The sequence below is a fragment of the Cuculus canorus genome, chromosome 2 (genome assembly GCF_017976375.1).
Source record: "Cuculus canorus isolate bCucCan1 chromosome 2, bCucCan1.pri, whole genome shotgun sequence".
NCBI lineage: Eukaryota > Metazoa > Chordata > Aves > Cuculiformes > Cuculidae > Cuculus > Cuculus canorus.
Window position 1 is genome coordinate 15,863,379 of NC_071402.1, and position 15,040 is coordinate 15,878,418.

The following is a 15,040-nucleotide window of genomic DNA, read 5'->3' on the forward strand; positions in this document are numbered from 1 at the left end:
GGTGTCAGACCTTCACAGACTGTTATTAGAGAAAGAGTCCAAGAATCAAGGCACCTGTATGGAATTAAAAAAGAAACTGGTCATCAGGGAACAACTTTTATTCTAGTCCTCTAAATCCTTTGTGTGGTCCTTAAAATCTCAAGTAAAGTTTTTAACGCAGTTTACAGCCAGCACTAGAATTAATAGTGATTTATCCTAACTTGGTATTAAGCAAGGAGCTCTGTCTGTTTTCAGCAAAGTCAGTAATTCTGCTGCCATGCAGGGAAGTGAGTACCAGCCAAGCTACTGTCAGAACCCTCCACAGAAATGACCCAGGGAAACTGTTTTTCACCTTGCTAGTGGTTGCCATGGTCTTCAAAAGGCAAAGTTTCCAAACGAATTCTGTATCTCACAATCAAATCTGATAAAAACATTTTAGAATGTGTCATTACTCATCAGTATGTAAAAATGGCACCGCCTTACTCAAAAAATCTGTTCCCTGTGTATATTCAGATCTATGCATGCAGCCTTAGTTAACTAAAATAGTTTAGTTGCTTCTTTTTCTCCTTAGCTTTGTAGATGCAGCACAGCTCACAGTTCATCTTCACACTTGTTCACCAAGATTAACAGTTGGACAGGTCAAGCAGTCGGACTAGATGGTCATTGTAGGTCCCTTCCAACTGAACTGTTCTATCAATGAAAATGTTCCTCTTCTGTACTACTAAATCAAATTTTGGGGTCCTGTCTACTTGCAGGTACCTCCCAGGTTACTCCTTGTTCCCAGTGTACCCAGCATTAAAGATCTCCCAAGAGTGATCAGGTTTGGGGATGGGGATGGGATGCAGGTGACTGTCTCTGCACTGACTGTGTAGACAATCCGCAGACCAAATATAGGTAATAGCAGTAGATGTCTAAAAATAGTTGGACGAATCTGGGCCACATTTTCATTTGCAAGACCTTTGCTGGTACAGCAGCCCAAAAATACCAAGTGTGGTAGGTAGACTTTGCGTTGAATGCATTATATAATGTAAGTAGCTAATGCGGTGTGATAGGGAACAGCTATTTTAAACAAGTAGCTGCTGTCACCTTCAGTAATACTGTTGTCCAGGTCTTCGGTAGATGACTCAGTGTGGTTTCAGAATGGATCCAGATCCTTACCACAGATTTTAAAGACAATTTAGAGAAATCCAATTGTGACTGTCAGGGGCATAAACAGCTGTGTCTTAGCCTTGGCTTTAATGGAGAATGTTATCAAGCTTCCCAAACACCTCTTAGAGGCTGCTACAAAGGTTTTGGAAGCAGAATCTCAAACACAAAGCAAAAACATGGTCTCAGAACTGTTTTTCATGTTAGATCAGGTGAACTGGAGTTGTGTAAAGATATTAGCCACTCCATCATGAGCTTGTATCCTAGACACTTGTCCTGCAGGCAGTCTGCTCTCTGGGAATAGGAGTCATTTTCTTTAAAGGTCATTGCAAATGATATCTCAGCATGGTGGTATGGATGAGTTGCTGGATCTGCAGAATGTAGGTATTCATTCATAATCATTTGTAATTATTTTATATATAGTCATGATAGATTTTGTGATGTATATATATGTTTCTCATTACATTTTAGCTAAAGTTGTCATAGACACGTATTCTGTCTAGATTCTAGTCACAGGTCCTGTCTATATTTAGCATTTATTGTGCAAAAAGTGTTTTAAAACTGTCGTGCACGCTTATGAACATCTCATGTTGTCACACCAGAGATGATGGCTGTCTAGTGATAGACACGGTTAACTCCTTGGTTCATGGGCAAATGAGTATGTGAATGTGCAGTTGTTTTGAAAAGCATGCATGGATGAACAGCACTCAATAAAAGCAACATAATCACCATTCATAAAATTTATTTTAAAAGATCACGTACATATATAGACATTTCTGTGTCTCCTACACTCTCCAAATCAGTATCATTAATGAAACTAAGTAATTTGCTGTTAGCTGACATATTGAGTATCTACATTTAAATATCAGGACTGTAACTGCAGTGCATATTTTTCCTATGTAGTTTCTTTACAAATGGCATATGCCCCACTTGTCTAATCCCTACTTCTGTGATTACAAAATAGCCAGGTTATATAAAAACAGCTAAATTATATATTTGCATACAATACTGCTGTGGCTCTGCAGAAGTCATTTTGGGCTGTTTAATGCTTATAGTTTCTTTCTTTGAAGTGGTTTGTTATTTCACTAGCAGTACTGCAGAGTTGTTCCAGTCCTTTGCTTGAAAACATTTTTTTCATTATTCTGCTCTGATTGTTGCAAATGAAGTAAATAATATTTAGTAAAATAAATAATATAAGACAATAAAAGAAAGCACTGCTAATGTAGTTCTTCCTGCCATTTAAACCTATGGGATTTTTGTAAGTTGGATTTCAAAGTCTTTGGGCAGAAACCAGCCTTTAGTTAAGTGTTTGAATAGCACAGCAGGACCCTGATTCATGGCTGGGCACTGACAAGTAACGCTACTAAAAATAGTTTGCAGAGTTGGGCCCTCCAGTAGCAAAAGAAAAGTCGGAAAATACATAATTTGAAGCAATGCTTTGGCTGTTGCCAGTGGGTCTGCTGTTCTTATTGTTATTTAAAACCAGAATTAGCCGTGCCTGTTATCTACAGCAAAGTCTATCAATTCGCAAGCTGCTGGCTTCTTCTTTATTACCTTTCTAAATCGAGTTAAACATGAATGTTCTTTGGCAAGCCATAGTCAGCGTTTGAGGAGACACAAGATGCGACTCCACATTATGAATACTTCAATTGCAGAGCTGGCTGAAGCGGCTCCTGCTGCTGCCTGCAGCCATTCGTCCCCGCTCCCTGCCAGGACCGCTTTAGCTGTGGTGGAGCTCTAAGGCAGATCTGGGAAATGAATTGGTTTAAAGTGTTGGTCTTGCTTTTTTTTGTGGGCTTATTTCACAGGTCTATTGTACTGTTCAGCAGGGTGAGACCAGCAGCAGGGCAGCAAAGGAAAGGAAGGAGAGATTGGAGGACCACCACTCTCTCCAGCATTGTGTGATTCATCCCATGCAATCACGCTCCCAGTATTGTTTCCATGCTGGAAGTAGAGCCATGATCTTCAGCTCACAGGCAGAAGGGGAATCATCCCATTGCATGAAGGTGCAAAGAGAAAGCTGGCTTGGTGGTGAAGAAAACAACTCCTTTTAGGCATCCTGAAAGGACACGGAATGTGCATACTCCAATAGCAAGAGTATGGCACAAAATGTCATGTGGACTTCGCATAGATAAAGATATTCCAAATCCCACTGTTGCATAAACCATATACTTCAGCATAAGAAACTAGAACAGAAAAAAAAACTTGCTTTCCAGGAGAGAAGTGCAGAGCTATTGCATCATGGTTTTTATATACTAGGTTCAGAAGTCTTACCTTTTTACCAGAAATATCACAGGTTATTTACTGGTTAAATTATTGAGACTGAATTAAAAGCATTTTTTTTAAAAAAAAGAGAGCCTTTTTTTTTTTATCTTAATTTTGCTTACTACATAAAACCAGTATGCAGTATGCAGATTTTCATCAGCAAGATGAAAATATGGAATGGATGGATTTCTTTAACTTCCAACTGATGATCAGGGTGGATTTAGAAATGTTCACTGGAGTAGCCTGGTCTGTGTAATAGCTATGAACAATATCCATGTGCAAAGAAGAAACACCTCTCAACTATATCAGAAGGTGTAATTTCCCGAGACATTAAGATGAATTTCCGATCTGGAATCTGAACCAAGAGGTTGGAGACAAAAGTTCTTGCTGGTGAGCTGTGCTCCAGTGATCACCAAGACATCTCCAGGATGCTCCATTAGGACCACAGATACAATAATCTCATGGGACCCTCTAACCACAGAAAGGTGGAAAAAAATGGGGAGACCTGAGCTGTAGCAGCATGTTGTAGTTACGCCCTAGTGAGGTGAGATTGTTTCTCTTTGCAATCTCAGATCTGAAAGTAGAAGCTGAATGACAGTGTCATTAAGAAGTTGATATTTAACATTTTTATAGCTCTCTTGATTCTTACATCCACTGGGACCGAACTCTGGAGTCCCAAAATCTGAAACTGTTCCAGGAAAAAAACCTTTGTTAGTGGGGCAAACTAAGTAGCAGCTCCTGAACATCTTACACTGCTTTTCTGACAAGGATGCTGTTTAGTTTTGCAGTCTCTGCAACGTCATATCTTTTTTTTTTTCTGTTTAGGTATTTTATGAGTACAATGTTTAAACACAGCCTCTCTGGGAGCCTAGGGCATGTATCCTTCTAGCTAACTTCCCAGCTAACTTCCTAGCTCACCAGTGCCAACATCCATTTCTTCATGAGGCACCCAGCCTGGTACAGTCTAAGCAGAGATAAGAACTGAACACAAAATCCTGGAAGGGTGGGTTTGAGGTGGCAGCGAAAAGGCTAAAAAGTGGCTTGGTGAAAGATGTTCTGCCTGTGTTTACTCTTGGGCAGTCTGTGATAGTGGCTGGGCTTGTAGAACAAATCTGACGGTGTGGCTACCTGAGCAAGTTACTGTGAGGCCACTGGAAAATCGAGTGTGAATGATGAGCATGTGTTGCACGCTCTTCTTCAATGACCGTGCACTGAGCTGCCTTGTGTTTACCACAGGGTAAGGGCATACACATGGACAGCTACAGGAGAGCATCTGCTCTGCTGTAAATCCAGGCGCTGGTTACCTCGCAGTAATGTGTTCACAGAGGCATACCCTTAATTATCCTAAATAGACAAATGCATGATGCAGAATGAAGATTTCAGACATATGGACGTGCCAGAAGTTTCAAATCTCTTGTGGGTGAGGCTTTAGAAATGTCTTGAGGGGTTACCAGAACTTGTTGCAGCCCCGGATCTGCTTTTGAATGATGCGTCAGCACTTGTTTAGGATAAATATTAAAAGACTTGTAGGAATCATCAGAGAAAATTTTCACAAGTAGCTTGGAAATCAGAGTCTTGTTGACTTCTAATGAGACTTTGGTGTGCAAATCACTTGGGTTTGTTTGTAAATCTTGTCTATCTTCTTTCTAGTCAAAATCTGTTTCATGCTCCAGTGGCATAAATTCTTCCTTCCTTCCTTCCTTGAAGCAAAAATTTAATTGGGATCCATACTTTTCTGACTCTGGAAGAGAAGTACCACATCCCATTAGATAGTTTCCTCTGATTTTTGAAGCTCAGAAGTTTATGCATAAATTGTGATAAACTGTTTGGCCTGAGTTAATATGGTTGAACTTCTCCAGCTACAAATTCCTACCAACATAATTGCCTACCATAGCTAAAATATAAAAGGTGTTTAATAATAAACAAAGCACTATTTTTGTTTACTCTAATTTTACTTACCAGTGTGAATTCCTTGGCTGTCATGTCCATTTGTTCATATATTGCAAGTGGAAATGAACAGCAAATCTCGCAAATCAAAACAATTTGGCAGCATGGACACGATAAATTATCCAGCTGCACAATGATACCCATAGTGCTGAGTAAATGATTGCTCTAAAAAAACTTTGGTACTTTGTGGATTGTTTGCAGGAAGCATCTCATTATCTCAGTTCTGTGTAAGAGTTTCTAAAATGATTATTTAGTGTGTAATTTCCTTGTCAAATCCCAGTATCCAAGGCCTTAAAGGAATTTAGGGCTCTTATCCCTCACTGGAACTTGTATCATTATTGATTTCAGTAGAAAGGTAAGCATTAAACATGCTAATCCTGAACATTGTGGTATCTACATCTCACATGCTAATTGGAATTTGTAACAATCAAATTAAGCATTAAGTTGCAATTCCTGTCACCTCTTGTTTGCCATTTAATTGCTGGATACCTGCTCTGAGCTCATCATTCAACTTTCTCAATAACCAGTGAAGAGAGGTACTGCCAAAGAATCATTTATCCAATATGACAAGTAAGTAGATGAGTTACTCTTCCAAGGGCCTGATCTTTCTCCACTGCTCATTGGAAAAGCCTGGATCACTAGTTTGCCTGTCTAGGATGGGCAAAATCAGTTTGTCTGTGCAGCAACCATGCAGACTTTGGAGCCAAGGGAGCTGGTGCTCTGCAAAGAGAGTTGCTTCTCACAGCTCAGCACTGGCAGGGATGTGTTCTCCTATCCAACTTCTGTCTGTGTTTTCGATTAGGTCTGGATTGCGCTCTACAGTCATGTGTGGAAACATCCAGCTAGGTCTAATCAAGCTACCTGGAGAAGTTCAACTGAATCATCTCAGAAGTCCATGGAAGCTTATCTGTTTATATCTCTAACCTTAAAGACAAGCTTCCATGTGGGAAGGAGATGGGCTCTCTCTCTAAATATATATAATGTTTTTATCCTGTTCCACTTTGTGCAGAACAATCATCTATTTATTTAACTAGACAGCAAAGGGAAGTCTAGTGGCCTGTGATATGGCAGATAAAGCCTTCACCTTAACCACTGAGCTGCTGCTCTGCTGCAGCTGTCCTGCGTTCATCAGTTAATATTGGTATGTTCTGCAAGCAAAGAATCCAGATGATGAATGAAAGTCTTTTTCCTGATATGACATTTAGCCCCAAACCCCTCCATTTAAAGTGTGGTGATGCCCATCTGTCTGACTTTTAAAGGTCAGTTTCTACCTGATATTGAATTATTTTCTGCCACTAAGTACCTCGGTCCTGTCCTTGATTTACACTGGTGTGCCTCCAGGGCAGCACCTGAGAGCACCTCCCAGCCCCCAGCGCCGGATGCCAGGTGTGGCCAGTGAGGGTGAGGATGGGGAGTGCACTGTCTTTCCAGGCATAGGCTTCTCTTAGAAGGAAAGCTGGATTTGCAGGCAGCCAAGGCGATGTGGAGTACTCCAGCAATGTTGAGTAATCTGCCCTACAGGGCCCACCTGCAACACCTCACAGACATGGTCCATGTTGCTTAGTTTGGGCAAAGGGGCGCATTATGCAACATTTTGCTTGGGATGGCAGCAACCAAATATAGCATCATCTCCACAGCATATTGAACAGCTGCTGTGGTCTGACACCATTTATATACATTTCTGTGCGATTGTATTTTCAGGAACATAGTTGTGCATGATGCAAAAGGAGAGAGAAGACTATGCAGGTGCTTTGGATAGCCTCCAAACTAAAATAATAGGAAAGGGGCAAATCTGAGTCAAACAGATTTTGTGACTGATCAGAGAGTTCCTGCGTGGAGCTAATTATTGCTTCCTAAAAAACTTGAATGACTGAACATCTAATGCCTTCTGAACACTAGCTAGATATTCTTTGTTTCATACCTATTCTGCCTTTTTAAATTACCTAGTTGCTTGGCTCTGAGGTCAATACAGTCCACATAATTTCAGGCCTTGGACTTCATGCCTGACTTACGAACCTCTTCAATACAATCAGCACATCCTTCATTTATCAAGACCTTCTGCAGAGGCAGCATTACTGGTATCTAGGGTCTCTGGTGGATGTACATCAAGATATAGTACTAATAGTCACCTAGGGAACTCTTAAAAGGTGGTAACTAATTTTGATCTCTGTAGTTAATTTTCCAGACATAAAGACAGAGACGTGAAGCTTGAGTTGCAGAGCAGTGAGCGATCACCACTGCCTGCCCCATCACAGCATCAGTCCTTGTGTGGAAGGGGACTGCTGCCTCTTGGGCAGGACCTTCCCTCTCTATGAGCTTGGTCCTGCAGCTAGGAGAATTCAGCCAGATTGATAAGGATAAAATGGTGATTTTTTTTTTTTCCTAGATAAACCAGTGGCCATGGAGAGACAAGCTAGACTGCAACAGTTAACGGTCAAGCAATTTCCGCTTCAGATGGCAATCAGTAAGGGCCAGTTTCCAGATAAGATCAGACTTTGGGCAGATTCGGAGAAGGCATCATCTAAGAGCATACTGAGAAGTCTGCATAGATGATCAAACTCAGACCTTGCCATCTCTACAGTCCTGCTTGTACCCCTCCTTGGAGCTGCAGCTCTAAGACCCAAAATATGAATTCCTGAAGCCTCCTCAAACCCCCTCTCCTCTGTAGGGTTTTCACCTAACTCAAGAGCCACACATAGCTCTGAGAGTCTGAAGCTCTTGGTGCCGAAGCCAGGAGCTGGACAGACAGCACCAGTGCAGCCTTATAACAATCTTTGTGACTAAGTAGGAACCGTAAAATAAGGTGATGTCTTCTCAGTGACATATTTTGAAATTGAAGCATTTTGTTTGTGAAATGGTTGGACACTGTGGCCACACCTTTTCTAGTTCACAGTTGGATGTTGTGTATTAAATGAGGTGGTGGGCCACATGCTAAACTGCAAAGATAAATCAAACTATAAAATGGTACTGAAATGCACTTTCTCCGCATTGTTTGATGCTTACATGGGTCTTGAGAAAATCACAGTGATATCACAATGTGATAATACAGATCTAGGGTATATGATAATCCATTCCGCTAAAGGGCTGAATAAAGTTGCTCGTTCAACTAATTAAGAGGGGAGAGAGGCCAATTTTGTATGCTTCATGATCTGTTTTTCTTTTGTGGTAAATGCATGTGTGCACATGTGCAGTCTTTAGTTGATTTTAGAATGTATAATTTCCTTTTTCGCTTGGTTAATCACTTTACAGCATGGAAACTTTCATTTCAGGAAACCTCACAGTGAATATCTCCCTAAACGTGGATAGTTTGTTCCACCTATTAATCCTGCATAAGCTCTGCATAAGCAGTGAGGGAGTTGTAGCTCCAGAGAGTTTGCAAACCCTTTTGCTGTAATACTTTGATTTTTCTAGTGAACTCTTTGGTTTAGTCATTAACTTAATGCATATTTCGCTGAAGATCCTACAGCAAGTAATATCATAATGTAATGGACAGAACTAATTCCCAAATGCTGCTCCACACTTCTGAATGGGATAGGCTAGAAGGTCTCCTGCAGAAGAAACGCAAGAACAAGTTTCAGGTGATGATCAGAGAAGCCACCAAACCACTGCAGGTCACCAGAGACTGTGTGGTTAAGCAACTTAAGTGCATGCTGAAGATACCACTTTAAGCAACCTCTTTTTTAAGTTCCTCTCAGTTTTCACAGTTCGTGGTAGTGCTTCACATTAAAACCCAGTCTCTCGAGATGAAAGCAATTGATATGCAAAGGCTCAGGATGTAGTGCAAATGGCTATTTAGAGCCACAGAGTATGGAGGACTATTCATCTGTGACAACCTTTTTCACTTCCTGCAGAGCACCCCACAAGGACTTGAGAGATCAAGAACCGATTACAGGCAGGCAGTAAGTTATGCATGATAAGGCATAAAGTCAGCAATCTCATAGCATTTTCAGTTTCAGATGGCACCAGCTGAGCCTATCAGACTCCTTAGCATCACATTCCTACAAATCTTTCTGTGCTACAATTTGAGTTGCCAGAGAAGGATGCTAGTGGACAGCTGGTTCACTGTTCACAGTGATGTGTAAGGGTGCAGCAGATCAAGAGAATTCTTTGAAAGAAGCTATGAACACTAAGGAAGTGGCCGCATGCACTTTTTCAAGGAAACCATCATGATCTGTTGAATGCAAAAGTGCGTTTTGTTTTACTTTGCATGTTTGCAGCAGGAGGTAGGTGGTGGGATGTGTGAAGCATCTTGAGTAGAGATGAACGAATCACTCTGAAAGAAAAAAAGAGTCTCTCCCAGGATTTCACCTGGTGTTTGAACCAAACTATTAAATTCAGGAAATCTTCACATGCTGGTTAGGCTAAAGCATAAAAAGGACATAGATTCTTGGGACAGATTTTTGTCCTGAGGTTTCCAGATTAACACTGTAAAACCAAGCTCAGAAGATACTAAAAGGCTTTTAAGGTATTTTTCAGAACAAGTCTGGAGTGTGAGCTCAAGCCCCAAGGGCTGCCCACTGTGAACTCTAATTTTCGAAAGAAGGGACAAGGAACTGAAATTCCTGCATAAGTTATCTGTACACAGAATCACCGTCTGTCCTCATTTTGTTTAACCTAGTAAAGTTGCTAAGAGATTTGCTTAGGTAAGTAAGCTAGAGTTGTGCATGACTCATGATGAGACTCAGCTGATCTGACTATTGGAGGGCATTGAACAGCTTAGTGAAACACATATTGGACAACTACATTTTCAACCCGTTCTATGTGAACCAACTGTGTTCCACAGAGCAGCTGCGATAACCTCTGACTAATTGGCTATTCAGAATGTTACCTGCTGAGAGCATCTGCCATGACATCCGTTTTCCCAGAAATGTTTCATCTCAGAACTGCCTGATACAGGCTGTAGAGCCCAGCATCACAGGCAAGGAGTGAGTTTTCTCTTGAGTCAGAACATAGGGGAAAGGATTTGCCTGACCTTGTTGAACGTTCATCGTGTCTTGAAGCACTGAGCATCCTGTCTAAACTGCCTTTTGAAGGCCATCCTGAAGCCTTCCTTGAGACAAGATTTGCTGTTGATCCAGACAGTGAATCTGCGAACGAGCCAAGATCCCACATACCCACATACTAGCAATGGCTTATTAGGGCTTTCATACTGCGTCAGGCAGCGTCACGCACAGTGCCGTGTGCAAGCAGGCTGGGCACAAGCTGTATGCCAGCTGCCACCTCAAAGCCCTTGTGTGTACCTGGGATCACTTGGAGAGAGCAGTGTAGCAACATATAAATTACACCAAGGAGTTAATTGCATGTAAAGTCATTCTCTTCCCTAGATCTCATATGGGAATACTTATTCAGTAGCATATTTATGGTGATGGTATCAACAGATATTAAAGCTATTTCCAGTAGGATTAAGAGTACCTAATTATGGGAACAAATTGTCAAGAAGTGTCTTCAAAGAAAGAAACCCTGAATTCAACCTTGCAGAAACAGCAATTCATGTGTCGACTGCTGTTTGTTTTAAAGACTCTGCTCCTGGAATCTTGCAATGATACATCAATGTCCCTAATCATTTGAACAAAAAATGTCTTGTTTCATGGTTGGGTTGGTAAATATGGCCTAACTGTATCCTAAAAAAAAAAGTAGGGGTGAAGGAAGAACAATATTCCTTTTTAGTTCCATGTATTTTCAGCTTTCATAATTACTTTGCATGGCCTCATTAATGAATATTGAATGCTTGGGATTAGGATTACTGTGTTTGATGCTCTAGATGTTGTGCTCCTGATCTACCTGTTCTGTCAGGCTACTCCAAAACTAAAGTCTTGGGTTCCTGTTACACAAGCAAATTAAAAAATCAAAAGCAAGAAGATACTTGTTTCCTCTCCCCAATGGTATTTTTCTACTCTATTGACACTGTGTTTGACAAACAACATTAAATAACCTTCAAAGCTATGTCAGCTACCATGTTTTAGAAATAAAGGGAAAATCAGGCAAACCAGACCAAGACATGACTGGCTGAGAATCAAAACAAAATCAGCAGTCTTATCAAACATTATCCACATCTCTGTTTTCTCTCTTGGCTGCTGGGTAGTGCATTCAGTCCATTGATTAATGTGTCACCGTATGACACAGGCTGCTAGGCTGTGACACTTGCAGCGAGGCAACTTGCTGTCTTTGTGCAGCCCTGAGGCTTGACTTGCTGCTGGTATAAGCTGAGATGCTCCCACAAGAGGAAGTGGGCTGGGATGTAGACAGAGCGGGGCCAACAAGCACTGCTTTGCCACCTCCTCCATCCCGGCTCCAGCTAGCTACAAGCTTGCAAAGATAACCTTGAATCTCTGGCACTGTTGACTCTGCTTATCAGTGACCTGTTAGGTAATAAGGATGTGTAGCAATAGCTGCATTTACCTAGAGGTTAAAAGAACTGGTGCTGTTCTTCACCCATAACAGTAATGGGTTGGTTTCGTGTTTGAGTGAAACCAAACTCTTCATTCAACTTTGGTCTCATCTGATCTGAGGCAAATGGTTCTTGTCCTTGCCACAGCTGCCTGATGGCAGAATTTCCCAGCCTCTACTAATCCTCTTTTCTTCTTCCATCGTAGTGATTTACTACAATCAGCAGTTCCCCAAGTAGATATTTTGTTTTTACATTAACTTTGATGAGCCTCACAGAGAGAAGACCTTGTGCTCTCTCACCTCAATGATGACAATTCAATGCACAATAAAGAATAGGGTAAATCTACAAATGGGCTGCCAGCTGGTTCCCTTTGTCAGTGTTTGAAATTCTTCAAAGCTGGGGATATCTCTAATTAGTAAGTAGCAAGTTGAAACAAGTCTTCAGTAATGTACAGAATATTATAATGTCTCAAGTGACAAGAGAAGCCTGAAGTGAGATACCCGTGGCCCTTCTGACAGGGGAAAAAAACTAGTAAATGCAGCTGAATGCAGTTTTTCATGAAACTCCAAGGATTAGTTGGTAGATGGATGTTGGTAATAGGTGTTTTTCCTAATAATCCTACATTTGAAATGTTCTGACCTTAGAAATACAGTATAAAATTAGTTCCAGGAGAAGAAACCTAGCAAAAGTAACAGATGCTTCATTTCTTTATCAGAACTCCTCAAGTATGAAAACGTGACAGGTAGATAATATTGCTAGGTTGAGCTGAACGTCTTTAAAGTGAATAAAAAATGTGTCCCTTTCCCAGTTAGAAAAAATTTCCACTGTATGGGGACTCAAAAAATGAAATGCATCTCTGGCTTTGAAATGATCATTGTCTTTTTACAGCAGCTTCTTGCAAATGTCATGTGAGATTAGATCTGTACGCAGTTGTGTTGGTAAGCGTATGAACTCTCTGCAAAGGTCTTAATTCTAAGAGCAGTCTCAGGCAAGGTTTTCAACTCAAATCATGGATTACAGCAATTAAAAGGTATTTCTATTACAATTTCGAGCCCTGGTCCCTGTGGACCAGACCATAGGGTTTAACATTGCCATGAACTCCTCCCCTTGTCCCTCCTGCAGCTTGGATTTATCCATAGACTGCAGTCCTTTTGGGGTGTATCTGCTCCAAGTGAAACCTACGCATCACAGTCTCTCCAGGGGTAAACCTGCTGCAGTGTAGACTTACCCACAGCCACAGTCACTCTGAGGTGTGCCTGTTCCAGCATGGCTTCATCCACGTGCCACAGAACCTCCAGAAGAAGAGTAAGTGCTTCTAAAACCCAGTCCTTGAAAAGACACAGTGAGAAGAAATGGGCTAGATCACCACTAACTCCTCAGTTTACTTGCTCTAACTACAGAGCTTAAGAGAATTACAACTTTTCCCTCGTCAGTGTCACCAGTTGTACCCAAACTGACTCTGATAGGTGTCCTGCATGGCTCAAAGTTGTGCTCCCTCTGCAGAGCTCAGGTTGGGACCAGCCCCCATTTCTCCTCATTCATGGATTTCTGTCTGAAGGGCCAGCTGGCTCATTCCACACTTAAGCATGACTACAAGCCAGTGGCTTAGACAATGTGGATGATTGGGGAATTTCATCAAAAGTGCAGTCCTGAGGCTTGTTCTGATATATTTAGCCAGTTTACTCATTTAATTTTAATCTTGCAACTGTGCGGCTAGGCAAGGTGTTCTCCATTGCTTGAGAGAGCTTTTAAAATTTTGCAGCAGACAAGCTATTTAACATCAAAAAAAAAGTCCTGTTTCTCATTTGTGAGACGGACTTGTCTCTGTTGATGCTACACGAGAGGAGATATCCTCCAATTCACCTGGAATCAAACACTTTTGAGGTTAGGTGCCAGTTTGCCACTCTCCAAGTTTAAAACCTCCCTCCATATTTCCCCTTTATCTTCATACCTGCTTAATATCACCGTTGCTTTCTTTTCTGTCCTGGGGGATGCTGTCAGATATCCATCTAGACCAGTTGAAGGCTCAAAGCCTTCCAATCTGTTCTTCCATGGAATAAAACAGTTGCTGGGTCCCAAACATGCATCTTTCTCAAGCCACTACTGATGTGGGTATCTCATGTAGTAGATGACCATAGATGGTAGTGGGATCATGGCACTAGAGAACCGTGAGAATAAAAGCAAAGCAGCTGTAAAAACAGAAATCAAAAGTATCACTGTAATCAGGTTAATATGCCCAAATAAGGAAGGAAATAGCTAGGGAGACTTTTTTTATTGCTCCTCTATTTCACAGGACATATTTACACAGAGGGACAAAGTGCTTATGGCTGGGTGTGGAGCTTTTTTTTAATCTCATCCAGCATTCTTCCAGCACCTCCTGATTTAACATTCCATCCTTTGCCTGATAATCAGATCTTCATGTCCATTGCTACAAGAATTTGGGTTTGGGAGAGGCAAATATGGGCAAACTGACTGCTTGGCAGAGCCAGTCAGCCCACACCCCACAGTGAAGAGCCTACCGGGCATGATTTTGAAGGGGTGAGAAGTAGAAATCCACTGCCAGCCTGAGTTCCAGCAGACATGAACACTGCCTTGGCAGCACCAGTGTCCCATTAGCATCACAATTTGGAATCTGTCCTAAAAAAACCCAGTGATCTAGCTCTTTCCACATATCCAGACATGTACAGTCATGTAAGAAACAAGACATCAGCTGGAAAGGGTGAAAAGCCCACCCCAATGAGTCCTGTCGCAGCACAGCCCTGGTCAGAGATCTGGGCTCTAAAAATCATGGTAAGTGAGGGCTCTGTGAGAAATGAATCTGTGTCCAAACATGTTGAAATAACACAATGAACTTGCCTCTGCATGGCTCCTTGGCTCCAGCAGCTAGCATAAGCTTGTCAGGGGTTTATATGCATTTTTGTGGCTACATAATGAGTAAACGACTGAAGGTACTTCAGTGTGAGCAGTCCTGCATGGGCACCCGTCTCCTGCTCAGAGAAGCAAAACAGGGAGCACAAATCTCCATCAGAAAATGTATAATCATAAGAGAATTTAAGTTTGGAGAGACCTCTGGAAATCATTCTGCTCAACCGCACTCAGAGCAGGATGAAGTTAGGTTGTTCAGGGCCCTGTCTGGTTGATTTGCAGATATCTTCGTAGGTGGAGATCACTCAGTCTCATCAGGTGACTTATTGCAAAGTCTGACCACCCCCACTTGGAAGAATTTTTTTCCTTGTATCTGGAAATCTGTAACTGGAGTCTTTTTTGTTGCATCTTGTGTCTATTACCGCTTGCCTTTTTGCTGTGCCTTTCAAA

The 15,040-nt window shown here is 41.6% G+C and overlaps 1 protein-coding gene and 1 long non-coding RNA gene across 2 annotated transcripts in view; one reads left to right on the plus strand and one right to left on the minus strand.

Annotated features, from left to right (window-relative positions):
- The window catches only part of SAMD12 (sterile alpha motif domain containing 12), a 170,669-nt gene that overhangs the window by 145,842 nt on the left and 9,787 nt on the right, over nt 1–15,040 (plus strand). The window lies entirely within an intron of this gene.
- On the minus strand, nt 1,869–13,881 carry LOC128851223 (uncharacterized). The gene is made up of 3 exons (XR_008448490.1): nt 13,677–13,881; nt 12,954–13,053; nt 1,869–5,131 (listed from the first exon to the last, which is right to left on the minus strand). It is a non-coding gene; the product is annotated as an uncharacterized LOC128851223 (long non-coding RNA).